Source organism: Pan paniscus, chromosome 7 (assembly GCF_029289425.2).
Source record: "Pan paniscus chromosome 7, NHGRI_mPanPan1-v2.0_pri, whole genome shotgun sequence".
Classification (NCBI taxonomy): Eukaryota; Metazoa; Chordata; class Mammalia; order Primates; family Hominidae; genus Pan; species Pan paniscus.
Window position 1 is genome coordinate 147,659,984 of NC_073256.2, and position 27,479 is coordinate 147,687,462.

The following is a 27,479-nucleotide window of genomic DNA, read 5'->3' on the forward strand; positions in this document are numbered from 1 at the left end:
TGCTGCAGCTAAAAATGAATCTGCTCAGATTCTTGTATATATTCACATACCCCTCCAGCCAAAAAATGAAGAAAACTGGTATGTAAATGGAAACATTACAGAACACTCTTAGAATGTGAATGTCAAATTCTCCTAGTGTCGAAAAATCTCAGAGATAAAACCAGGTTTGACACCCAAAGAAAAATCCTGGAGCCAGAAATAGACACTTGCTAAAGTATATATTCTAAGTATATTAATTCCAGGAAAAATAATTCTGTAAGACCTAGGCCAGACAGCTGCTTGTTCATCTGCCCCTCATCTTTGCCTCTACATGTCCTTGGGACTTACTGTCCTCACTAAGGGGAAAGGTCTGCTGAAAGTCATCTCCTGCCACTTCCCTCTGAGATGCCTCAAGAAAGAAAAACAGAAGGTGTGTGATGGAGACACTGACAAAACAATAATACTTATTACCTTCCTATCTCCCTCAGGGTTTCGGTGAGAAGAGAGATGAGGGGAGGAGGGAAAAGAAGAGGGGAAAAGGAAGGGGAAGAGGAGGCTGATAAGTTTGACGAGTGAGTGAGAAAGTAAAGGGACATAAATGAGTGGACTGAATAAATGAATATGTTTCATACATACCTTGAAAAAGGCAACCAAAGTCCCCATTCACATAGCAAGGAGAGAGATTCATTCTTGCTTATATTTCCAGGCATGAATTATTTATTTCATTAGATCCCAAGATGCCATATGTTAAAGTTCTCCAAACTGTGGAAACTTGACAACTCTTCGGCTCCCTAAAACGCCATTTATTACATTTCACTGCTTACGAGGGGACATTGAGGAAAGGTAATGTGCACGTATTCCATAACAACTGCAGCTGCACCTGATGCTTGTCTATTCACTGTGAGGGACCAGACCATCCTCAAGCCCCAAGTGAGCCTCCCTTTCTTTAAAATGCTTTCCTAAAAGCTGCTGGAGAGGAGCTGAACTGAGAACTGAACTCAAAACTGAAGAATTTGAGTTTTATTTCCTACCCTTTATCTTCCTGCCCCTACTACCCTTTTGGATGCTATTAAAAATCTATAAAAAGCAGACTATAGGGAAAAAGAAAAGAAAGGCAAAAAACAAAGTCTGAATCATGCATACACGCATTCATTCACTTAACATGTATGAAGGACCAACACATGCCAGACAATGGGGCTACAATGGTGAAGAAGACTCTTTCTAGATCCTCAGGAATCTTATAGCCTTGTCTGCGCATGTGGGTAATAAGATGTGCAGTTAAGATGGTGTGATCAGCTTTGTTAACAGAAGTATGAATAAAATATGAACGAGGAACCAATTATCTGCCTGCCCCCCAACCCCATCCCAGAGGGAAGGCTTTACAAAGCAGGGGTCCTTTGAGTTGGGCTTTACAGAAGAGGAAGTGAATGATTAGTAAACCAAGGGTAGGAGGAGGGAAATGGCTTGCTCTTCCAGGCTCTGAATCAGAAACAACCACGAAACTTTCCAAGTTTATTATTCAAGAGGTGATTATTGCAGAACGCCATTCCTGGTCCAGATTATTCTCTACTATAATTGCCTCACGTTCCCTGTTGTGCACCTACACAAATGCAATGGCAGAAATGGAGGATTTCTCTCATATCTCAATGTGGAAAATTTAGATGGTGAAAAGGAAAAAAAAAGCAAGCTCCAAACTTCTTGGAATTTTAAGACCTCAGTTCAAAACTGCTACTGATTTTACTGTGTGACTCTAGGCATGTCACATAACCTCTCTGTGCTTCAGTTTTATTACCTGTAAAGCAGAGATGAGATGATCTCACAAGACTGCTCTGTGAACAGAGAAAAGGATCTATATAAAAACATTTTAAAACTCGAATGTACTATTATTTTCATCGGCAATCATGCCACCTTTATTCAGTTAGCAGCTCAGTCTGGGAAGCCACTGCTCAAAATACTTGGCAAGTATTAAACAGTGAGAAAATCAGCCCTAATTGGCAGCCCTGCTTAACGACTGACATTCAAATGACTCCAGAAAAATACTCTTGTTCCTAAGCTTAAAGTCTACAGAATTGCCCTTTCTTTTCCAAAGCTTGCTTTTCACACTGCACATAAATATCTGGGAATCTCTTTAAAATACAGATTCTGATTCAGCAGGTCTGATGAGGAGGCTCAGATTCAGCATTCTGAAGATGCTCCCAGGTGATACTGATGCTGCTGGTCCCCATTCCCCAGTGTGAGTAGCAAAAAATGGATTCACCAAGACTTTCCAAATCAGTAAGTGGTTGCCCCGCCAGGTAAGACTGGATTCAATCACCCAACTGAGTTAGCATTTTAATTTCTGGCTCTTTTCTAACTTCCAACATCCATCGCTCATGCCCCAGCAAACCACTTCCTGAAACCAAACTGCCTCATGACATATTAAATCAGCCTTCAGTCACAGAGGTGACAAGACGTGCTCAGGCTCAACCCAGCTTAGAATGACAGTACAAGGTCCAATTCTGACAGCAGGGCCAAAAGTAGTAAGTAAGGATTCCCCCACCCCCACCACAATCAGCCCCAGAGCTGGCTGGAGGGATTTCCAAATCAGCTTTGCACACTATAGCCTCAAGGGTCACCATCTACCACTCAACAATGGGTCATTTTCTTTAGATTATTTTCACAAATGACCATCTATCTCATGAGGCTACAAATGTTTCTTGTGTGAAGGACCCCATGTCCCCTATTGTCCAGCACAAGGCTAGGTGCTCAAATATCTGTAAAAAATAAGTACAAAGGGAGAAAAGAAATCAATGACTCACCAACATTTACTGAATGTGCACCATGTGCCTTGCAATGGCCTGGCTGCTGAGGGAGAAACAATGAATAAAACAGACTTTCCTCCTGCCACTAATGCAATTTGAGCCTCTATGTAAGAGCCAAATACTCTGCTAATGTTTTACCTACACTATCATACTTCTCAATTCTCACAATAATCTTACGTAATAGGTATTAATACCCACATTTTGCAGATGAGAAAATGGGACAAAACAAGCAACGTTCCATACAAAGAAACAATGGCTGGTATACTAAGTAAGTCTTCTCTGTTAATCAACCAGAGAGAGAGGGCATTTCCATCCAATAACCAAAATGATCTATAGCCTTTCAACCACTTTCACCACAAGAACAGTTCTGTAACTTGGAACTAGTTCTCGACGTACTCATAAGACTTTCGAGGTTACTTACATGAAGTATTTGGTAATGAGTTCTGAATGAGGGTAATGCCATGGAGCGTCAGAAAGGTGACACTGATTTCCCCTGGTGTACAGTCACCTCCTCTGTATCCCATAAAGCCCAGCCTTCACTCTGGCCATTCAACATATACAGGTGAGAAGTGTGATACAGTAGAAATAACATGAGCTGGACAGACCTGGGTTTGAATCCCAGATCGACTACATGTCAGCTGCACAGTGACCTTTAACTCTCTCTGCACCTACACAATGGGGACAGCAATAGCACCTTCATGCAGTCAGAAAGATGAATGAGATAATACATCTAAAATATGTTTAAGTGTCCAACACACAGTGGACTTACCACAAATCTAAGTTCTCTTCTCCCTTACTGGGGTTACTGCTTTGCTCCTGCAGTGGGAAAAGCATCAAGAGTCACAAGTCTTTCTCTTGGCTAATGAAAACAGAGAATTATTTTAACTCCAGTAAAGTCAACAAAAGGCCAATTCTAGCAGCCATTTGAAGTCACAGTCCAATTACTGAGGCAAATTACAAATGACTCTTTGGTTTAACTTGGAAGAGAACAGAAGCCATTAAAAAGACAGTAAGATGCCTTCTTTTTAAAATTAACATGTCTGGAAGTAAAAAAGATGAACAAAGCCAATTTACAGGAATGTGGACAGGGTTGTTGGATTAACAGAGAGAGGAATAATAAAAATGTCCTAGGCTGGGAGCAGTGGTTCACATCTGTAATCCCAGTGCTTTGGGAGGCTGAGGTGGGAGGATTGCTTGAGGCCAGGAGTTCAAGACCAGCCTGGGCAATATAGCGCAACCCAGTCTCTACAAAATAATAAATAAATGAATAAACATTAAAAATTTAGCCAGGTGTGGTGGCATGCACCTGGAGTCCTAGCTACTTGGGAGGCTGAGAAAGGAGAATCACTTGAGCTCAGAAGTTCAAGGCTACAGTGAGCCATGATCACACCACTGCACTCCAGCCTAGGCAACAGAGCAAGACTGTCTCACAAAGAAAAGTCCTAAATTCTCTCCCAGATAAGTTTAAAACTCTGAAGATAGTAACTCTTTTTTTTTTTCTTCAAAGACTATCACATTGATTAGCCAGGAGCCACCAATGGAAAGAGCAGTAGTTCCTGAATCAAGACAGAGAGCTAGGTTCAAGTCAGTTCTGGCACTTACTGGCTGTATGACAAAAATCCTTCACTTCACTTTCCACAGCTGTAAAACAGGGATACGGGATAATAATACCTAGTTATTGTGAGGTTTATATGAGATAATGTTTACGAAACATCTAGCAAAAAGTAAGCACACAATATAGCTGTTAATTACATGTGACTGATGCTGGAAGGCCTTAACCCAGGAGCAGAAAAGCTTTGCAGAAAGCTTTCACCATAAGCTGCAACTGTATGATGTGCATGAGGTGGACTTAATGCTGGGCTCTAACTTGGGCTGCCACTGGTTTCAGAAAGGTTCCTAAAAATAGCATGAAGCTGTGGCACAAGATTTTTTTTTTCCTATCAATCCCTAACTAGGCTTCATGGAGATATCAGAAATCTTTTTGGACCAGATCTTAGCTATGCTACATTTCAAAGTTAAATCTTAAGTATAGGAGCTGCGCTATATTAAAAAGAAAACAAAAAATTTATGATATCCCATCATCTTTGCCTCTCAAAGCCCCTTCCTTTTAGCACCCAAAATGCCACCCAATTAAAGGGATGTCTAGATTCTTGTGTAATGAGTAAAAAGCCTGCCTTGCTCACCTCTGAAACCCCAGCCAAGTGGAATTTACTGGGAACTGGTCACACTTGTCAGCTGCATAGTGACCTTTAACTCTCTCTGCACGTAGCTCATCACTGTTCAGAAGAAACAGAGACCTAGGGAGGCCCGACCTTCCTTATGAGTCTTGCTTAGGGTACTAGCTTCTGAAAGGACAAGACAGTCCCCACTCTGGGGATGATGTTTCTTGCTAAACAGAGGTTTACCTGGTTGAACACCAGAAAAAGTAGATGTTTGCATTTGGGTGCTTCTCTGTATGAAGGACAGGTATTCTCTGTTCATGAGAGTCACCTCAGCTCCACGAAAACCTTGTTCAACAAAGGCACACAGAGCTCGGGCCACTGGAGGAAGCAGCAAGCACCCTGATATCATGCTTACTCCAGGGCAAAACTCTGTGGAGGGATTGGTAAGCAGGGGTCCCTGTGCTATTTAAATTATCTCCACCTGCTACTTTTTTTTTTTTTTTCCCGTTCGCTAAGCCCATGTTTTGCCCTGCTGAGAAGCAGCTAGAGATTTATCATTCATTACATGATAGTTCCTTCTGGCCCTCACATATTTAACCTCCTTCAACCTCAGATCCTGCATCAAGGAAGAATTCACAGCTCTGTGCCACAGAATTAATTTCTTCTGGCTTTTCCCCCTTTCTTTTTAACCATTCATCCAGCTCTACAGAGCACAAGGCCGACTACAGAATTAGTTTAAAAGAAAAAAAAAATTAAGCTACCTTCCAAGCAGGTAAAATTTGCTTTTACATATTTTCTATCTCTTTCTCTGCTTCAGGCCCTTGTAAACATCTAAGGCTGAAGCCCTCTCCCTGGCCAGGGGTTCTTATTTACTTTTTCACAGTCTGGTAGCTTTCAAGTTTAACTGTCATTTTTGGGGGGCTAAGTGGATGAGAGAGGTAAGAGTTCCCACCTATTAGAAGGGCAGACACAAAGAATCTCACACTCCTGAAATTTCATTAAAAAACTGATACCAGGGCAACTGATGGTGGACAGCTGTGTGGGGGGTTAAATCTATGGTTTGGGAAACTGTAGTAAAAGGACAGCGAATAATAATCTAATTTAAGCATAGTTACCATCAACTATGGGCCAGGCGCTGCACTGGTTTTTAAAAAATATATTATCTTTTAAAATCTGAAGTCTAATTGTGGTTGTCCCACTGCATGTGGGAGATTACTTCGTCTCCCCCCATGCATCAAAATCTGTGTATACTCAAGTCCCGTAGTCGGCCCTGCAGAATCTGAGGGTACAGAAAGTCAACCTTCCATATAAGTAGGTTTTGCATCCTGCAAATACTGCATTTTCAATCCACGTTTGGCTGAAGAAAATCCACGTATAAGTGGACCAGCACAGTTCACACCTGTGGCTGTTCAAGGGTCAACTAATTAAGTATGACTGCTCCTATTTCACTGATGAGAAAATGAAGGTCTTGCATGCCCAGTGGCCAAGAAGCAGACCTGGGACTCAAACCCAATCTGATTCCACAGCCCAGGCTTCCACCTGCTGGCCTGTAATCTACAGAAGTGCAGGACGACTATCTCCCATCACAATAAAACCCCCAGAACCTCTCAGAGTCCTACTGCTCCCTGCCACTCACCAAGTGGCTTAAGAAGGGGGAATTTAGGTTTTGAGTCCACTGCTGTCAGAGACAAAGAAAACAAAGCGGGGGGCGGGGAGCAGAGGTAGAGCCGGAAGACAACGTTCACACTGTTCCTTCTGGAGAGGCCCATTGCCTTAAAGGAAGGGCGCACCCAAAATCAGCCTTGATTTATTTAACTGCCACATTTTAGACTAACTCACTGCTGCTGAAAAGGAGTGGGAAAAGTAAAACTGGCAAAGTGACATGCTGTTGTAGCTAAATTGGCCAGAGAGGCCATTGTCTGGCCCAAAGAATCACATAACTGGGAGCTGAAACATCTGGGTTCCAGTCCCAATTCTCTGTGGGAGTCCAGGCAAATCACTTCCCTTCTTTGAATCCCCATGTCTTCATTGCTAAACATGGGTGTTGGATGGGATAAAACTTAAGGAATCATTCTGCTCTAACATTTTTGGCCTCTAGGGTGCAAAATAAATGACAAATAGCTAGTTGACAAGTATGGATACTGCACAACCAATCCAACACTTTAGCCCAGTGTCTGGGAGCCAAGGGAAGCATGAGAAACCTGTAATGGTGTCCATATCCACAAACATGCTTTGATTAGTAGGAAGCTAATACACATCTTTTCAACATGATGTACAACATAGATGAAGACTCCAAATGGCAGACAGGCAGGACAAGCCCTCATTTTCAAGGGTTGAAAATCACTCCTGCCCTGAGACAGAAGGCATGGGTTAAATATTTCCTGAATCCCTATCTTTGCTAGCTCCATCCCATCTCCTCTTCGAGGCCAGGCCACCAATAGCTCTCACTGGGTCATGTCTACAAACACTGTTACCTTTCATTTATGCTTTCCCTCTCCAATCCATTCTCCACACTGCAGTCACAATGGTCCTTCTAAAAAGCAAATCAGAGCACGCCAATCCTTTGCTTCAAACCCTAAAGGCTTTCCATGCCTTTCCAAGATAAGCCCCCCATCTTTCCAGGCTCATTACCATTCTTGTTCCCCATTATCCTTTAGCTATAACATACATCTTTTACTTCCTCAAAAGTGGCAGGTTCTCTCCCACCTCTATCCCTCTGATCTCAGTTGAGGTGCCACTTCCTCTGGACATCCTTCTTTGACTCGGGAGACAAGGCTGGGTGCCCTGACATGGTCTCCCAGGACCTCTGCACTAACTCCATCACAGCACTGACCACACTCCACTGTAAACTCCTGTTTATTCATATGTCTGCCCGACCAGATTACAGGTATTAGGGCGGCAGAAAACACATCTGTCTTGTAGTCAATTGCATCCTAGCAGCTAGCAAAGTGCTTGGAACGTAGTATGTACTTTCGAAACACAAATAAACAAACATCCTTATTAACGAAATGAATGGCCTCTTACCTAAGAGGACTGTGGAAAGTGGGTAAAGAAGACAAGCTAAATGGGGAGGTGAAAAAAGGGAAGGAATAAGCTGGATGCCCGTGTGTCTGTGCCTCTGCTGGTCTGCCCAGAGGCTAGGATGAGTACACAAGCGGGTAACAGTGGCAACGACAGAGGCTGTGAAGCGTTCAAGGGCAAGCTGTGCCCTGTGCTTTGTGCAGATGTGCCCACTCTACATTCTGTGGAGCCCAGGGAAACTGAAAAAAAAAGTTACTTATGTTTCTAATGTTTGGAGATGTTGGCAACAGAACACTGTTTTAGTGCTACACGTATGCACAAGGAATAGAAAAGGTAAAAAAGTAGGTCACAAACTCAGCAATACTAGTAACCGGACATCACTAACAAATTGTGTCTACTGCCGTCTCGGTTGTATGCCCAACACTATATGGCACAGTACCTTTCTCATCCTCATCCCCTTTTTAAAGGATGCATCTCCATGCAGGCTGTCAGCTAGGAAACGATGATATACATGTTTAGTTGCTATACTATTGAGATAGATTCTGCTATCATTCTCCATAAATTGTGACAAGATAGACTAAGTGTTGCAATTCAACAGTAAGGAAAAATGCAAAATAATTTAGAATTTAAAGAAACAGAGATCGAGAAGACAAAAATCAGCAGAAACTTTCCAGCACAGAGTTAAGTGAGTTCAAAATCCAAAGGAATAACAACAAAGGCAATTCAGAGGAGAAAAATAAATTCCTATAAGAATATATTTTAAAACATTACATTTCAAGATCAGAAATAATGTGCTTCAGAGAAACAATGAAAAACATCAAGATAAAATAGTATAAATAGATGAGGTGGCTATTTTCTTCATACAAATCTTCATGGTGGACTGGAAAACCACTAAGGGATGGAGGGACTGTGAAATGAGCCACATATGCAGGATATGGAAGTTAATTAAACAAGGAGTCAGGCAGTTCCTTGAAAAGCAATTTAGCCAAAACAAAAGATGAAAAACAAACAAGCTATTAACACATACAGTTTCTTGGCCAAACAAGAAGTAAAAGAAAAATACACACACACACACACACACACACACACAGAGAGTGTGAGCGAGCGAGCGAGCAGTCAATACAAAAGGCTTCTAAGGTCCCAGAATCTCACAGTGATCAGGCCATAAGAATGGGGAACAACAGATAAGGCTTTCAATCTTAAGTGTGGTAATTTAAAATCAAACCAAACAAGACATCTAAATGAATTCACTCTGTCACATGTTTCTTCTTTTAATAAGAGGATAATATTTTTACACTACTGCTGTTTTTTAATTTTTTCAAGGTAAAAACTCTCTGCCTTGTGTAGCTGGTATAACCATATTGTGGAAGTTCTCAGTTCTAGCAGCACACTGGAATCACCTGGCAGCTTTAAAACACTGCTGCCTAGACCCCTCCCCCAGAGTTTCTGATTTAATTGTCTAGGATGTGGCCTAGATTTTTAAGAGTTTCCAGCATGATTCTAACACTCAGCCAAGGTAGAGAACCATAGTCACATCATTTCTTAGGCTAATAGTTCTCAACAGATAATGAAGTTGAAAGAACCTAAACTGGATTGGGAGATCAGAAAGCTGCACATTAATTTCTAAAAATAAAACATCTTTTTCTGCTTTATTACCTCCCTCCTTTCTAAACAACTGGATTCTTGAAAGCCCAGCACTGGGCTGGCTTCCTTTGGCCAAGAAAGAAGGAAGGAGACATCATCCAAATCTTTATCTGCTGCTCTCTGGACCAAGTTTCAGCAAAAGCACATCTGTCACAATGATGATTAATCTCTAAGAAGGGGGCTCCCTGCACTTAAGGACCAGCAGAGGCCCTCCCTCATTGCCATCCTATGTCTGGAAGGCACATACTGCTATCGCTAAATCAAAATCTAGCCTGACAAAGCCATAATGGGGCTTCTTGGTGGAGAAATTCATTCCCTACGATGCATTTAAGGAGATGATGCCAAAAAGTCCATTAGTTCAGATGGTGTATGGGGACCCAGCATAAGCAGAGGACATAAGAAATAGTACTTTATATTTTATCCAGACTATCCTAAAGATAAGCGGCTGGCATAACCCATTAGGCTACCTTCCCCCACCTCTTAACTATTAAATGACATGTTGTACCAATGCCTGCTCCTTGAGAAAACCTCCTGCTTTCTTTATGTACACTGAACATGGCAGCCTCCTTTATTCCACCCACGAACAAAATAGTGTGTTCTGAGAAACGATGGAAATCCTGAGGTGACTCTAATCCACATACACTGCTGCTCCTTCTGTTACCTAGTAGCATTTTAATGTAAATGGTGTTCTAGAATGCTCTAAAGGCATGGACTTCTGTAGCATGTTGTGTTCTCTGCCTTGTGCTTGGCATATAGCTGCACTCCATATATAGTGGTTGAATGAATGAAAAAAGTCTGCCTATCTGAATAATCATGGCAGTGGTGTTTTTTTCTTGCTCTATTTCTTTATATATTGATTAAATATAAATCACATGTTCACTACCCAAAAAACCCCAATTGTCCTTAAACTCTAGCAACCAGAAATAACTAATGTAACCAGAAATATATCCTACAATATTTCCTTATAGGTACATAAAATGGGATCATCCTTTCTGTGTTGTTTTATATCATGCTGTTTTCCAGTTAATACAACACGACTGTCTTTCCATGTCAACAGATATGCATATGCATTGTTGTTGAGAGTATCTATTCGTAGATTTCATTAATGTTTACCAGTAAGGATGTCTCATTCTTTCTGCAATTCTAAGTAAAGCTTGCATACAGGATAATCTTCAAAGAAGTAGAATGACTGGGTCAGAGTTGTAATGAGAAGACTGTAACCTCCACGATGGCAGGGGTGTCCCCAAAATCTAGAGCCCAGAGCCTGCTACTTGGTAAGTACTCAACTACTAATATTCTCTGTGCTTTAAGAGTTAGCATTCCAAAAGGAGAGAAAGACAGGTAAATAGATAATCTGCCTACGGCTATAGTCTAACATTAGGTATAATATCTGCACGCATGCAAAGACTCATACATTCTCTCATTTGCACAAATATTTGAAAAACCACGTACAACTTTTCACCTTAATCAGTAAAAAGGCATTGATTGTCCAGTCTTTCATAAGAAAATTCTTGAAAGATTAAATAAACACAATGGAAACCAGCCAGGGCTGCTAAAAGAATAAATATTTTAGAAGGGGGTGAGTATGTCTATGGTGTGTACTGGAGGTTAAGGGGCTCGCCTTTTCACAGAAAATGTGGCACTGTGAACAGCTATCTCAAAGGCAGAAAGAGATGAGAGAGAAATGCTAAAAATGAAGAGGCAAAACTCCAAACAAATAAAAATTTTGGCGTTTAAACCAACACGGCCAGCTGTTCTTCATGGCAAACAGGAAGAACAGATAGAGAGGGCAGGCCTCTAATGGGCACTGAAAAGAACAACCAAGTTCTTTATCCAGATCAGCTGCCATCTGCTGGGAGCACTAGATTAATGGCCATAGAAAGAAGGCCAAAGGTGGCAGCCAAGCCCTGGAGAGACACCAGCTGAGGGGGAGGGGCACGTGGGGACATCTCAAGTTTCATTAGCTTCATTAAACAAATGGTTCTCTGGAGAAAAGAGGCTTTTGGTTCTGGGGCTAGGAGGAGCTGAATCACCAGAGGACATGTACCAATGTACCTTTATCTTCTGGTGCAATCACTTCTAAGGGGAGAAAACTATGAAGAAATAAGAACTCCAGAAGACAATTAGATGGAAAGTTCTTCTTCCTGTGGAAAGATCGTGTCTTCTCCTTCTTTGCTGTTTCTACAACATTGTAAGACCTGGTATGTACTCAAGAGAACTGAAATAAAAACAATTACAAGACATTTAAGTCACCGCGGGAAAAAAAAAGAGTATTCTGGTTTTTGTTTGGTTAAAAACCAAAGAATCCATACCTAAGGCAGAAGGGAAAACCACAAACACCTGGAGGTGCCTGTGTATGCTGAGCCTGGAGACAGAGGCTCCAGGTCTGAATCCTGGCTTTGGCCATTTACTAGCAGAATGACAGGAAGCATGCTAACATCTTAGACTGTTTCTTCAGCTACAAAATGGAATTTGTATTACACCTTGCTCCTGGGGTTGCTGTAAGGCTGAGATTCTCCAACTATTCTAGCACAGCAAAACTATAACTGTATGCCTAAAATACTTTCTTTATACTATTTAAGATATATTTAGACTAGGGCTTTCTCAACCTCAAGCATTACTGACATTCTGAACTGGATGACTCTTTGTTGTGGGGGTCTCCTGTGTACTGCAGGGTGTTTAGCAGCATCTTTGCCCTCTATCAACTAATTGCCAGTATCCCCTCTACCACTTAGTTGGTGACCAAAAAATGTTTCCAGAGAAGTAATCAAGATGTCCTTCATTACCTGAAAGGATAAACAAACTGTAGTGCTTCTGGACAATGGAATATTATTTTTATATTATTATATAAAAAGAAATGATCTATCAAGCTGGGAAAAGACATGGAGGAACCTTAAATGCGTACTGCTAAGTGAAAAAAGTCAATCTGAAAAAGCTACATACTTTACTTTATGACTCTGACTATATGACATTCTGAAAAAGGCATAACTATGTAGACAGCAAAAAGATCAGTGGTTGCCAGGGGTTTAGGATGAGGGAAGGAGAGATGACTAGGTGGACCACAGGAGATTTTTAGTGCTGCTAAAACTACTCTGATACAGTAACAGAGGATACATATCATCGCACATTTGTCAAATCCCTAGAATGTACAACATAGAGTGAACTACACTATGAACTTACATTAGTGTGGCACCCTTGTCACGGTTAATGAATCAGTATCAATATATTATTAACTAATGTAAGATGTTATTACCTAATTATTAACTAATGTAAGATGTTAACAATAGGGAAAACCACAGTGGCAATGGTAGCAAAATGAGACGGTACATAAGAACTCTGGACTTCTGGCTCGATTTTTCTGTAAATTTAAAACTGCTCTTTAAAAAAAAAAACTCTACAAATTGAATCACTCCATCTCCACTGAGAAACATGGATTAATGGAGTAGTCTTTTTTGCCTTTTTGGCTTAAAAAAAGAAATGGCTCCTAGATCTTATGTTAGAACTGATTATATATTAATTTTTCATACTGCCCGGAAAAGAACACCTTGTATATTTTATGTTTCTGTTCCAGTTCTAAGTAGATATGAACACCTAATATCCAGAGTCATCTTTGAAAGTCTGACACATTCACCCTAAAAAAAGGAACATCATTTCCCCCCTCAATTGTTCTCTAAGTCTGCTATTGTAATACTAATATATTGAAAGAATAAAGATAAAAACAGTTTTAACCTATGAACCTGGTCAAGTCTAGCAAAGGCTCAAAGCCAACCTTCACACATCTGCACTCCCTGAAACACGCTGTCCAATTTATTTTTACACAACCAATAGTCTTCTATGCATCTGCCCACCCCAGTGACAGTGGTTGTATGTGACAATCTCATGTTTAATTTCAACCTTGTTTAAATGTGTGATGTTTTCAATTTTACACAGGAAGTACATCACCAACTAAATGATGATCTCACCTAAACTACTCACTTCAACAGCCTCTTAACTGGGCACCCTCCTTCCACCTCATACTCTCACAATCTATTTTCCAGAGCAGCCAGAGGGATCCGTTTTAAGTGTAAATATGGTAATTCAGTGCTGCTTGTCTTTCTCAAAATTACAAAACAAAACAAACAAATGGAAAACCCAAAACAACAAAACTCCAAAGACTCCCTATTATTTAGAGTAAAAGCCAAAGTCTTGACAGCAGTCAGCAGGCCATGCATAATCTGGCTCCTGCCACCTTTCCAACCTCTTCTTCCTCACACGCTCTACACCTTGGCCACATGACCCCCTTTTGTTGTTTCGTGAATGTGTCAGGCATGAACCTACCTGAGGACCTTCGTGCTGTCGGACCCCCACAGCTAAACTCCATCACAACTTAAGTTTGCTCACGAAGTCTCCCCTCCTGCTACCACACTGCCCAACAATCATTCTCTCTTGTATCTCCTCTCTTTTTGTCTTCATAGCACCTACTGACACCTAACATACTGTTTATTTCTTGACTGCCTGTCCCCACTAAAAAATAAATTCAATGCATATACTTCTTAGTCTCTTTTTCATTGCTCTATCCATAGTGCTTAGACAATTCCTGCCACATTGTAGGTACTCAATTAATGAAAGATTCGTTCACTGTTTTTGGAACGGACTCTTGCTCTGTTGCCCAGGCTGGAGTCCAGTGGTGCGATCTCGGCTCACCGCAAGCTTCGGCTCACCGCAACCTCCACCTCCCGGGTTCAAGCGATTCTCTTGCCTCAGCTTCCTAAGTAGCTGGGATTACAGGCGCCCACCACCATGTCTGGCTAATTTTTGTATTTTTAGTAGAGAGGGTGTTTCACCATGTTGGCCAGGCTGGTCAGGTTCTGGTCAGAACTCCTGATCTCAGGTGATCCTCCTCCCTCGGCCTCCCAAAGTGCTGAGATTACAGGCATGAGCTACCACTCCCAGCCTATTCATTCATTTTTATATCCATCACTTAACCATCTCCATTTTATAAAGCGAGAAAACTAAAGACCAGATCAGTTACACTAGCCTTAAGTCAGAAATAGAAAGTGATCTGACCCTTAAGCAACTCCAAAACTGGACTACTCAAATGGACTTTACTATCAGCTGTTTCACTGGCACCCCCTCAAGGCTCTAAGAGAGGTATCTTAAGGATTAGTGCCAAGAACTTCACATCCAATAGCCCTCCCATCACTATTTAAGCTCTTAGGTTAGATCTCCTTACTCCTATTCATCACTTCTTCCCCCAGACAATATTCACTCAATGTCCCCTACTTACAGTTCCAACATCATCAGGGCAAGTCATGACTTGTTATGATTAACTAGGATTCTGGGATCATAAAGTCCTCAGTCCAAATTTATTCAGCCACCAACTATGAGACCTTCAGCAAGAAGGTTAACTAGTTAAGCCATAAATTTTTCATATAAAGAATGGTGATAGTAATACTAACCTCACGGGTTTCTTAGATTCAGGGAAAATTATGTATAGAAACACCTTGATACTGCAGGCAATCTAGCAGAGTAGGCACTTAGAAGGTGTTACCTTTCACTACAAGTATTATCATTTAGCAAGTCATTCACTCACTCAAATATTTCCTGACTTCTATTTAGCAAGTCACTGTAAATGCACATAAGTGACTTCTTTCCAGTCACTTGGATTAATAGCTCCTTTTTAAATGTCCCTCTCCCCACACTGACAACTCCTTTAGTCTTTGATAAATGTTTTTTTAAAGCCACAAAATCAATTCAAAGGCAAAGAGAATACCTTATCCATTGACATTAACATAAAGCCCCCAAGGATCCACATGATCAATTGGTCAAAGGTCTAAGTAGAGCTGGTTCTTTGTTTCCTCTCAAACTTTTTACTGGAGAGACTAAGGGACAGATGTTAATAACCCTGGGGCACAAGCGGAAAAAACTCAGCTCTCTGCATAAGGTTAAATTAGCAGATGTAAGGATGAAAGGAGCTAGGAAGCCATTTCATTCATATATTTAGGGTAAACTTTAAGTAAATACCAATGGACCACATAAATTCTTTAGCTAGACTCACAATGCTCGGACCATGTAACTTAACATGTATTTGAATTCCCCATCTCTCTGTCTTATCTCTATGGTGCTTTTCTCCTCCAATTAAAAATTTAAGTATTTCAGGCCAGAGACCTCAGAGCCTAACAAACTAGATACACGTTTCCTTCACTCCACCCAGCTCTGAGTGTCTGTAGCTCCCTCAGTCTGGAGCACTTGTGCCTGGCCAACTCTTCTCATTCTGGCTCCTTCTGACATCTCAGGATGCAGCTCAAATATAATTTCCTTAAAGACCTCTGGGCAATCCTTACTAAGTTTTTTCCACCCTCGCTCTATCAAGTCACCCTATTTGTGTTCTCCATAAAAGTTATCAGTACCTGAACTTAATTTTACATTTTTTTTGCTTTATCTGTCTCCCTCTACAATGTACCCTCTATGAAGAAAGGAATTCTGCCTGTGCTTTTTCCATTGCTGTAATCCCCAACACCTAGAACAATTACTATAAAATAGTAAGTGATCCATTTGATATTTCGTGAATAAGTGAATATAATTAGGTATTCACGAAATAATATTTAACTATAAGTCACAGATTTTCATCTGATCCTGTGGCAAAAAATAAAGAGGGACTCAAAATGGGAACTGTTAAACTATAATATGTACAACCTATGGCAAGGGGCCCACAGATTTAGGTCTAAGCCACGCCAAGTAGACGAGGGATGTTTGTTTCTCCTCCAGTGATTCAAATGGGTCTAGCAATCCAGAGCAAAGTGGTAAAATTTTACCTGCCACCTGCCTCTAGTTTTTCTCTTACTTTTTTCTCCCCAACACCCCACAGGTAACCACCTTTCTATGAGAGAAAGATACACATCATCTGTATAGTGCTGGACAATTTAAATGTTTCCCTTCCACCTCTCAAGTGAACATCTAACAGCTTGGTGAGGTAGGAGTAACAGGGATAAGCACCTCCATTTCCCAATCCCCACGCTCTAATTTGCCAATGAGAAAACCAAAAGCCTGAGGAAAGTCAAAACACTAGTCCAAAGTCACAAAGGAGTAACCGGTGATGGCGGAGCTTGAAATCAGGAATTTCTGGCTCCAAATTTCTTACTCCTTCTACTATGGTTAAGTTGCCTTTCCTAATATATAAAATGGATTTTTAACTTTAGTGTTAAAATACACTTGAGAGAAATAATGTTTGCACAGCCTCAGCAAGCAGCTTCCTTTCTCAAAAGTTGTCTCCATTTCCTGACATAGAATTAATTTAGGAAATGCTTACATTTTAAAACCCATAGTCAATTTGCTCCTAGCAAAACATTCTTGAATTTATAATGCTATCACAAGCTCCTTCAATTATTATAGAAATATTTTAAATGCACATAACTATCCATCTTAGTGATAAATTTTATAAGTCATGACTTCAGAAGTCTACTCCAAACTTAGATGCTATAAGCTAAGATTTTCACAGTTGTCCAATTTAAAATATAATATACTTGAGTGTTTTCTCCTACTGGATTATAAAAATAAGATTCTCAACTCCAAACTCGAAAATAACCCAACCCCATGTTATGATCAAAATAAGAAACCTGAATACAGGCAGACAGGGGTGAACTACTCAATATATAAAATTTAAATCAAACAGACTAAAATCAAGTTGTACATTTTTTATTCTGTATGTATGTCTGTATACAAAAATAATTCAGTCCTTTAGAATAAGATACGGATGTTCTTTTTAAAATAATTGTAGTATCTTAAGCAAAAATTGAGTAAGTGTAACTAAGATCTTTTGATAAAACAATAGTTTATAGTCAAATTTATTAACATTAGCATCAAGGAAGAAAGCAATTAACATTAGCATCAGGAAGGGAATCCCAAACATGGAGAATCCGGAAATCATTTTTGAAGTTTTTTCAACAATAGATTTAATTTTTCAACATCTATATTTTTGACAGACATAAAACATAATTTCAACTCCCTCAGTACATATCAACTAATAAGAAATGGGCCTGTAGAATGATGATGAAGAGGCGAGGCATGGTGGCTCACACCTGTAATCCCACCACTTTGGGAGGCCGAGGCAGATGGGTCATTTGAGGTCATGAGTTCAAGACCAGCCTGGCCAACATGGTAAAACCTGGTCTCTACTAAAAATACAAAAATTAGCTGGGCACGGTGGTGTGCGCCTCAAAAAAAAGAATGACAATGAAGAGTCTACAACTATCACGGGCAGTTGAAGGAAAGGGAGCCAGTTGGTATTTTAAATTTGCCTGATGCTCCACACCACAAATGACTTACATACATAATAAAAGAGGTGAGAGTTGACCAGGGTAGCCTTAGATTTTCAGTACGTCATTCTTTCACCAAACATGTCCTGAAGCACCTATCCATCAAAGAGTGGGCTAGGTAGGGGGATTATCCATTTGATAATATCTGGAGTGCCTACTATTTTAAAAAGCACAATGCTTGCTTTGGGGCATAGTCCCTTTTTACGAAATTCAGTCTTGGGAGTCAAATGGTGGACACAGAGAGACAGGTGAGCAATTAGTTTCAACAGAATGAATAAGTACTAAGGCAGAGGTACACAATTTCCTATAAAACAACAGAGGAGAAAAACTAACTCAGCCTGATTAACAGAGAGGTGATGCGTGGCAAGGTATCAGAGAAGACTCTGGGTGCTATGACACTTAGACTAAGTCCTCAACAATGGGCAGAATCAATGAGATGAACAAGTAGATAGCTGGGCTGATATGAATGGACACATCATAAGACGAGGCACAGTATGCAACTGCTGCTGCAGATGAGGCAAGATAAGCAGTGAGGCAAGACAGAGGCGTGACCAGGACGGCCTTGTGGGCTGCACCACCACATGCGGCTCTCACCACAGAAGCAAAGGGCAGCCACCGAGGAGCGCTATGCAGAGGGTAGCACAAAGAAGACAGTTCTGACATTGAGATGCATTTGGAATTTCCTGATATTTCATTCATGGCTAGGGGAAAATGAGAAAACTCAATGCAAACAGAGATTGGCTCTAAAGGAAGAACAGATTTTGGTTCCTCTAAAACTGGACTTTTAATCACAAGCTGTACTGCCAGGTGAACTCCCAACCATGTCCACAAAAATCAAAGACTGACCAAGCAAATTTCCTAGGTTTAGTTGAAAATCTCTCAAAATCCAGAACTCAGCATGAGCCTTTAGACATATTTTTATGATGTTAACACTATGGTAATTTCAGTAATAGCAGACAATAAAAAAACAGAGGCTCTTTTCTAAATCATAATATCCCAATCGTCCAGTTTCTATAGTAGAAATTCCCAGTTCTACCATACATTAACCATACCGACCTGGCATACTTGCCTATGATTTCTTTGTCTCAGCTTCCTCATCTACAAAATGGGGCTAATACAGTTTTTTTTGGGGGGGGGAGGGGGGGAGGGGAGGGAAGGAGATAAAGATAGAGAGATTAAATGGTAGAACAAATATGAAAGAGCTTTATAATCCTCTACAAATAATAGAAATAACTATTGTTATGGGCTCAGACGACAGAATTATGAAGTAGAAAATTATGAGGAAGAAGTAGCTTCAATGCATTAATTAAAATTAAAAGGACTGTTTTAACTAAGTGATAAGTTAGCCCAGACCACTTATTTTTAACAGCATAAAACCACCTATCAACCTCTCCTTGACCCCAGGAGTCATCAAGCAAATACTCGGAAAGACAGGGGTGAAAAGTCTAAACTTCATGGTGATAGATGTGTCATGAAGTGAATTAAACCACAAAGGCAATTAAGTCATAAAAGCAGCAGTGGTGATAGTAACTAGACAGAAGGCTCAGAGGATCATCCCTGAAAAGATTTCATTAACTAAACCACAAAGTCCTGCTGAAAAACACATCAGCAATCTAGTTAAAAATGGGTCACACTATTTATAGAGTCAATCACCAAATCACATATTCTCTAGTTAAAAAAAAAAAAAAGTCTGAAAACTTTATTGAGCAAGCAGGTTAAACAGTACTACTTCATGCCCGCCAAAGGAAATAGTCTTTAAATTCTGCCCAAACTTGACAGAAAATTTTCTGAATGGGCTCAATGCAGGAACGATTCCATTTCCCTATATATTTGAGCTTTACTATAAATAAACAAGCTTAACATGATGCCAACATAATGTTTAAGTTACACTTTGAGAACCCACTGTACAAGTTTGGGACTCAAGACCAACCTGGGCCAGTATCTGCTAAGGCGGCAGTGTTTCTCTGATGAAGCTCCTCTTTAGGTCTATTGTGAAGGAGGCTTTATTTGTTAGGCTCAGCAAGGGCTCCCACAGTGGGGAGGACAGCCATTCTATGAGAACGCAGTCCAGGGCAGGTTGTCAGAAATGTGTGCAAAAGGAACAAATTGCAGGCCTGGAAAATGAAGCACATTTGCTGTTCTGACTATAAGTGACAAGTGCAATGCACCAAAATGCCATCTGTAATTATCTGAGTGGTGGAATCATGGGTCATTTTAAAATTCTCTTCTCTGTATTTTGCTCAATTTTCAAGTTTTCCCCAATGGCCATATTTTATAAAACTAAGAAAAGGTATCCAAATAGGTGGTAATTTTGAAAAGTAGAGAAATTTACGTCTAAAATAACAATAGCCTATTCTGTCTCATAGAGACAGTCTCTACTAGCATTGTATTCTATCTCTTCCTAGTCTTTTTTCAATGCACATGCATCTTTTTCACTTGTTAAGCCAGTACTTAAAAAGGGCAAAATAGGGTCCAGTGTGGTGGCTCACGCCTGTAATCCCAGCACTTTGGGAGGCCAAGGCAGGAGGATGACCTGAGGTTGGAAGTTCGAGACAAGCCTGACCAGCATGGAGAAACCCTGTCTCTACTAAACATACAAAATTAAAATTAGCTGGGCATGGTGGCACATGCCTGTAATCCCAGCTACTCGGGAGGCTGAGGCAAGAGAATCGCTTGAACCCGGGAGGCGGAGGTTGCAGTGAACCGAGATCGCACCACTGCACTCCAGCCTGGGCAACAAGAGCGAAACTCTGTCTCAAAAAAAAAAAAAAAAAAAAAAAAAGGCAAAATAAGTGATATAGGTTACTTATAATTACAGAAAGCAAAGATTTTAGGCCAAATAATAATAGTATGTCAAGCTAGATGGTTAAAAATCTATTTTTAAGTAAACAAAAACAACTCTAGTTAACAAAAAAAATAGTAATTTAAATACGATCCATAATGATTTATTAATTGTACTCCTTCTAAATGAGGAGATCCGAATTCAGCCTAGAACATGTAGGTGCAAATATGCTCTTGTTCACCTCACTAAATTCTAAATGAACACCGACCACTGTAAATATGTGGATCACTGGAGCCCAGGAATTCAAAACCAGCCTGGATAACATAGCAAGACCCAGTCTCTCCAAAAAAAATACAAAAATTAGCTGGGTGTGGTGGTGTGCTCCTGTAGTCCCATCTATCAAGAAACTGAGGTGGGAGAATCACTTGAGCCTGGGAGGTCGACGCTGTAGTGAGCTGTGATCACGCCACTGCCCTCCAGCCTGGGTGACAGAGTAGGACCCTGTCTTAAAAAAAAAAAAAAAAAAAGTACCATGCCTAAAAGAGCTGGCTACCATCCACCATCCCTGCAGCTGAACCCCTGGCCTTGAGCACTGATGGCACCTCTGAAAGGGAGCTTGAACACAAACCAGACGAGAGCTAAATCTAACATACTTAAGCAAAATACAATATCACTAAAAGGAGGGGGAAAAAAAACCATTAGGAATTCTGGTTTTAAAAAAAATAGTGCAACCCGTAGCAACTCCAGGGGGCCTTCTCTCCCTTTTGATAGTGAATGTCCTCTGCATTAGGGACATTTCCAGGCCCAAGGCATACACAGGCATTATCTCACTGAACCAACCATTACAGGTGGGTACTATTATAATTTCTATTTATAGGCAAGGAAAACAAGGCTAAAGGAAATTAAATCAAGACAGCACAACTTTTATGTTCCAATGTGGGGATCTGAACTGATCTTTCTGATTCTAAAGCCCATGTTCAACCACTGTAGTAACAAAGCCTAGCACAGAAATTTTCCCCCCTAGAAATAGTTGCTTAGCTTGTTCTACCATTTAGTCATACCCTAGCATTCTGGATTTGGTTTTGCCAATGTGATTCTCAACCAAACAAGATGAGGGAATAAGCACATGAGAAAGACATCAAATGAAGGCCAAAAGGTGTTCCCTCATCTACAATTGATCCAATTACAGCAGAGTGACAGCTCATTAAGTTAAAAAATGACTTGGCAAATGAAAGCAATCATAGCATGCACATACCTGTTCATAAAAGAACACAGTGAACTGTTGGGTTTTTAATTCTTCAGGTTTTCATGGAAGAATCATAAGTACATTTTCACATAACCAAGTGCTTATGTTCTCCTAGTTTAGTTTCTGAGAACAAATGGAAGGAGGTGGTGGATGGGCTGAACAATGGGGCAAATGAAATATACTGATAAGCAAAAATCCCTAAAGCCTGCAGATAATTTCTAAGCAATTCTGGTGGGTCCCTAAAATAAAACATATCCTCTGCCTTCAACAAAATAATATAACCGTTTAAAAAAAAAAAACTTTTAAAAGGTCCACTTCTTTTCCTCATCTTTGCAGCCCTCACTCTCAATGAGATCACGCATAAATTGAGTCCTCCTTCCAAATCTCTTACCTTAGAAAGGAAACTGCTATTTTGCTGTGCAATAATAGGTCAGAGAAGAAAACTGTTTTAAATAATGCCTTCATGCAAATTTACTGTAGGGTTATCTGTGGAGTAACAGACTACCCTTGTGGGATTCTCAAATTACAGTTATATTGCCCAACTAGGGGAGCTGCAGTTTGAAAATGAGAAACTCTTTTGGCAGTGGAACACACAATCAACGTCCTCACAGAAAAGCAGACGTTTCAGCTACAGAAAATAAAAATTAAATTAAATTAACTTCACTGCCTAAAACCATCAGCCCCAGGATATTCAAAAATCTTATGAATTTTTATCTCAAACATGATCCACATTCTGCATGAACTAAAAAACGCATGACTTTATACTATCAGTTCTGATATTTTAACAGTCTTTACTGGGGGAAAGGGAATGAATCCCCCAGTGTAAAGCAGCAGCCTGTCTGCAGTCAATGCCACTGCACTCGACACCACGTCCCATGCTCTTCTCCTCTCCCCACTTCAGCTCAGCCCCGCAGACTGCTGGCTTCCCTCACACACAATTTGCTGCAGTCCACCCCTAGGCTGGCAAGCAGCCCACCAATCACTCAGTGTGACAGGAAGTCAATCTGAATATAGAAGTACTGCATGTAAATGAACATTATAAATGAAAGTCTAGAATGCGTCACCTTCAATTTGGTCAGAAAAGGCCATTTTTAAGAAAACAATCATGCAAGGCTCTCACTTGGGGTCAAAAAGGTAAGCTTGCTCCCCCCACTTACACCCCACATATTAATTCTACTGGAGGGGCAACAATTTTCATACTGTGACATCCTTGACTTTATTTTTTAACCTTCATACCACTTTTTATGATGCTCTCAAAACATATTGAAATGATGAGGAGGAGGAAGAAAAGGGTGGAACATTTGTTAAGCACCAGCTGTATTGCTAGGCATGGCACTGAGCTCCTTTTATACAGCAGTTTATTTAACCTTGAAACATTACAAAGTGGGTATCATGCCCATGTTACAGATGAGAGGGAACTGAGGTTTGCAGAGGTAACAAATCGTCCAAAAACTACCTGTTTCTACCCCAATTTCACAATGAGGAGTTGAAGGCCCAGAAATACTAAGTGCTGTATCAAGGATAACAGAGTTAATACCCACACTAGGAAACACAGATTGCCAGGCCTGTTCAGTACCAACGCCTGGGCAGGCTTTCCAAACCACAGCATGCTGCGCTTCCCAGTGGCACCTGCAAGGTGGGGACCGGCAAAAACGTGCTTCACAGGGTCAGGATGGAACTGCTGTGGCATCTACATGCTCTAACTGGTGCAAACGAAAGGGAGCTAAGCCACAGATACTAAACATTAAACAATCAAAGACTGGTTTAGATGTGGTCGGGATGTGCAGACAACTACTTCAGCCACAGCAGACTGACCACTTTAATTAGATCTTGTTCAGGCCAATAATTAACATTCATTTGCTTACTCTGAACTTCTGAACTTTGAGAGAGAGAGAGAGAAGAAGTGGGTTCCAACCCCAGGTCTTCCACAAGTTAGCTGGGTGACCTTTCTGAATTTCGGTTACCGATTTGTAAATAAGTAACAACTACTGTCTGCTCCCGTCACAATTTTACTATGACAATTAGTGGAGAAAATGTGACAAGAGCCTCTATTAAACCACAAAACACTACAGCAACAGAAATAATAATACATATCAAAAAGTAAAAACAAACAAAAAATACTACATATCAATTGGGCAGGGAGAGTTCACAAGGAAAATAGTAAGCAGTCCCAAATCATGGTGGTGGCATGGGAGGGGATCATTCTAGGATTTACAAAAAGAAGAAGAAACAAAACCAAAAAAAGTCTATGAATACTCCACAGACTGGTACATTCTTTGTATATAACTAAGAGAGATCATATAACATAATGATCATGCCCTGTCAGGGATGAGAGTTGAGATCCAGAAAGAGAAAAATGAAACTGGGTCCCATGAAATAAGAGCTAGGAACAGAGGGTCTAAGGCAGGGGTAAGTCTCAAAACCAGGACTATCCACTAATAATGTTCAGAATTGCAACAAGTAGGAAGAAAAACCCTACACATTGAGCAGAGCATAAGGAAGAGGCTCCTCTTCCTTTCTCTAAGGAGAAGAGGCCACTCTGAATTAGGCTGAGCCAAGAAATAGACCACTTGTTGCTTCCCAGCTGTGCTCCCATGAGGTGTCTGGAGTGCCTCCATTAGCAGGGTCCCCTGCTTCCCAAGTTCAATGATAGATATGCCCCCTAGCAACATCTGGTCTACCCAGCTGCAATTTTAAATGGAATGACTATTACAGTGTATGGCGTACAGAGGAAATTGGAAAATGCAAAAGAAAAAAAGCAACACTGAGCACCCAAACCAATTCACAACACTTCTGCCCATCCATCATTCCCATTCTCCCTAACTTCCAAGTGCTAGCTTCCTTTTTTCTTGGTAATACAGCTACTAGCCTAGGCCTAGATATAAATCCCACTTATCTACTCCCTCTACCTGGTTTCATGGCTCATCTTCCCACTGGCATTGGCCACTCCCTTCGCCTGTGCCCTTCGGGTCCCTTCTCTGCAGAGGACCAACTCATCATCTATTCCATGGCTAGGAGAGAAAAGCACTTCTGTCTTTTCAGCTTAAAAGGTATTCCCTTTCCTCAAGACCTATTCTCAAAGAATGCTGTCCCTTTTCTACTGTCTGTTCCCATCCACAAGTTCACCTGTGACCACTATTATGCCATCTTCATACCAGTCTCCTCTTCTGAGGGCTATGCCAACCATCTTTCTCTACTGAGCTCCAGGACACTAATACTTCAATAACTTTTCCATCTAATCCACAATTCTTTCCACTGCAACATCACTCTCAGCAGTTTTGGTATCCATATTGGTAAACATCAACTTCTCCACCTCCTCACTTCACTAAGCTTTATCTCTTTTCTACTCCGAGTATTCCTGATGTGGCCTTGTGACAGACACTGCTGATGTGCTGCCCCAACATCCATTCTCCCCATCTCCTTAGTACTAGAATCCTGGTTTTTACCAGAATATTTTGAAAATACAAGCTTCCATTTCCTAGCCTCTCTTACAGTCAAATGTGGTCAATAAATACTAGTGTTATTTATATGGGTTCTGGAAAAGAACTGGCTCAGCTGGGAAAGCCCAATTTTGCCCTTCCATTTTAGATTCTCCATCTCAGAAATGACAGCTGGAGCTCTGGCAGCAATCTTAAGCTGAGAGGTGACCTTGAGGATGGAAGTCATGTGCTGAGGAAGGTGAGATCAAAATGAAGGAGGCCTGAATCCCAAAGGACGCCACAAACCTGGCATTCCAGGCCTATGTCTAAGTTCCTTTTAGAGGAGAGAGAAATAAACTATCACATTTAAGCTTCTGTTTATTTGGGATTTTCCCCCTGTAATATGCATCTCAACGTAAATAATTAATACTGGCCAAAGATCAACTAATGGCAAATAACAAAATGCGGTGCAGGCTCTCCAACACGACAACTCATTAAGAAGAGTCTAAAGTGACTTGAAGGCCAATGTTTCTTAACCTTATGTCAGTACAGGCTATGCTGTTGAATGTTCCAGGCCCCACTATCATTTGGTACATTATACACCCTGAGACTCATTCCTATTTTGCTTTTAGTTTCACATCATGCTTTTTTTTTTTTTTTTAAATCTCTACAGTTGTCTATAACATAACTTTTTAGGAAAGTACCACAAATATGTTAAACAGAAGAAGCAAATCTCAAATAATGTGCATAAGCTGTGAGTTTCTTCTTACATAAAACTGGTACCTAAGCAAGTGAGGGTTCATTTTATTTTTCACTCACCAATCCCCATATCATTATACAGTAACACCATACAGCCAAAACAGCCATGATATTCCTCCCTTCTCAGCCAAAATTGGGCAAGAGAGAATGACCCTTGTAGGGGAAAAGAAATCTCTACGATAAACCGAAATGCCACCATCAGGGTTTGTTGAAACTGTAGGAACAGGGTCTACGACTCACTTAGCTGCTGATGAGTTTCTATGATTCCAGATGGAGTAGTTCAAAGTAAGAAGTGAAGGGGCTGGACCTGTCTGTGAATCAGAATGAGCCCACGTCCTCCAGGAAGGTTTTTTATAGCCTCCTCTCCCAAAATGGAAAAGCCAAATCCATCATTGATGCTTCCATCAGAACCTGTAGAGGTACTATTGTAACACCTTCCACACAGTTTAGTGCACTTAACCTGGAAACCAGTTACCTCCATTGTGAGCTTTGAGGCCTGGGGCTCTGTTGCTATGCTGTTTGTTTCACTAGTGCTAAGAGTGGAATGTAGCAGATGTTCAGCACATGATTGCTGAGTAAAAGCCATCCTTTGTGGCTGAAGTGATGAACATGGCATGGCAGGCCCTTTCCTCAAACAACTAATGAGCTGAGACCTGACACAGCAGCAAGAAGGACCCTATAATCCTGAGGAGGAGGGAGTGGAGAGGAGAGCTGAGGAAGGGCTGGTGAAGAAATGGTTGCTGCACCATTAGTCACTTTTACCAAAATAGCTAAAACAAGGAACAGGAAACTATTAGCAAATGGACGTGCAGAAAGCATCCACTGATAGAGAGTTTTTATGACAAGACAAAAAGGAATAGCACTTGTTTGATGGAATCCATGGACCAGATGTTGTTTTTTATTTTTATTCTTTCTTGAGAGAGGGTCTCACTGTAACATAGTGATGCAGTCACAGCTCATTGTAGCCTGGACCGCCCAGGCTCAAGCAATCCTCCCACCTCAGCCCCTCAAGTGGCTGGGGCTACAGGCACATACCACCATCCCCAGCTAATTTTTTATTCCTTTGTAGAGACAGGGTTTCACTATGTTGCCCAGGCTGGTTTCAAATTCCTGGCTTCAAGTGATCCTCCTGCCTTGGCCTCCCAAAGTGTTGGGATTACAGGCATTAGCCACCATACCCAGCCCAGTGTTTTTATGATGAGGTGCATTAGCTGTGCCATGGAGTTAGACAGAGCTACAAGGAGGAGAACTACTATTGGCAAGCACTACTATGTGCCAGATACCATACCAGACATTTTCACGAACATCTCCTTTCATTTTCATAGCAACACAATGAGTCGGCAGGTGAAACAGCCTAGCTAAGGGCAAATGA

General features: G+C 40.9%; 1 protein-coding gene across 14 annotated transcripts in view; it reads right to left on the reverse strand.

Moving 5' to 3' along the window:
• ASAP1 (ArfGAP with SH3 domain, ankyrin repeat and PH domain 1) overlaps positions 1-27,479 on the reverse strand; it is a 394,403-nt gene that overhangs the window by 238,972 nt on the left and 127,952 nt on the right. For 2 of the 14 annotated variants that reach the window (XM_055116956.2, XM_055116951.2), the window contains exon 1: positions 10,113-10,270. The exons of 11 other annotated variants lie outside the window; for them this stretch is intronic. The gene's annotated coding sequence lies outside the window, so the exon portion shown is untranslated. Of the gene's footprint in view, positions 1-615; positions 771-10,112; positions 10,271-27,479 lie in introns of those variants that run through there. One more of the 14 variants, XM_055116958.2, reaches the window with a different exon arrangement.